Genomic DNA, 1,544 nt, shown 5'->3' with positions numbered 1-1,544 from the left:
AATCAATAGGATTAACCCTAAACCTGTTTAATCTATGTTGGCTGAATTTAATGCACAAATAAACTATTATTGGCGATCACTTGAATTATAATCACAATTAACCTAAAAAGATTATTAATTATCTTATTAAGCGTGATTGCAATTACAAATTCCCTTTAACATGCATAAAAGGTGATCAAGCAATAACAATATAAAATAATATGCATATCAAACAACATAATAAATAATCAACATCATTAATAATAATAACATCAATAATAATCAATAATCATAATAATTATGATCATGTTAAAGCATAATAAAAGTAAGATCCCAGGCATGATACTAACAAGATTAATAACAAACCCTAGCATGTCACTAAGCAATAAAAATCAAATCTTTAGCCCTAACATGATACTGACATGATTAACATTAGGAAGAACATAGGAAGCATCGTACTTTTAATCATACTTAATATTAAAGTTACCCTAGACATGATACTAGGAATCAAAATAACAATTTAAGCATGATTTCTACATCATAATATCAATTAAACCATTAAAGTACTTACTTGGATACCTCGTACCTCTTTCTAATAACAAAATACACACGTTAGTAACTTCAACGAAAATAATAAACAAAACAATCAAATTAAATAATTTAAAGAGAGATTTGGGACCAAACCCTCAGAAATTAAAACCTTTCACGTCTAGGGCGAAGGCAACTTCGAATATGGCTAGGTGTTTCTAGATCTTGTGAATGCGGAATTTTGTATTTGAGAAAATGCTAGTTTAGAAAAAGAGAGAGAGAGAGAATAATCAAGAAAATCTTGATGAGAGTTGGTGATAATTGATGCTTCTTGGTGAATGAAAACGGAGTTTTTGATACGATATTTATAGAGAAAATCATCCAAAAAAGATAATTTAACAAAACAGAGTTTGAAGATCACAAAAACACATTGGCGCCAGCCCTGGCTAGTTGGCGCCAGGCACCAGTGGCTAGCGCCAGGCGCCAATGGCTAGCGCCTGGCGCCAATCCTGGTTCCAGGCGCCAAGGCCTGGGGTTGGACGCCAAAGCGGTTTTCAACGCGTTTTCAAAAATCTGATAAATTTCCCGTACTGGAAGATAAAATAATATAATTTCCATCGAAAATGCTATTTGATCTTGATTAAAACTCTGAAGAGTCCTAATTGAATTAGGAATGATAAAGACCTTCTAGAATGTTCTAGAAGACTAAAACCATTCCTAATTGCATTAGGAATGATAAATTATATTAGGCCCTCCCCTAGATCATTAGGCCGTACTTAAAACTCAAACCGGGCCCAGTTTAGTAAATTGGCCATAACTTCCTCAATATTCATCGGAATTAGGCTTATAATATATTGTTGGAAAGATCTTTGCAAGCCCTATCCAACTATACCCCTATTGGACCCATATCATGGACCAACCAAACTGGACTGGCTATTTTCTTAAAATAAAGTTTTCAAAAACAGGGAGAAGAGAAAAGAAATAAAAACTTTCCGCTACACTAGACCTTTCCACACTTTCGTTTCATTCGATTATGA

Source organism: Chenopodium album, chromosome 6 (assembly GCF_948465745.1).
Source record: "Chenopodium album chromosome 6, dcCheAlbu1.1, whole genome shotgun sequence".
Classification (NCBI taxonomy): Eukaryota; Viridiplantae; Streptophyta; class Magnoliopsida; order Caryophyllales; family Amaranthaceae; genus Chenopodium; species Chenopodium album.
The sequence above is the reverse complement of the archived record's forward strand: the minus strand, read 5'-3'. Positions refer to the sequence as shown.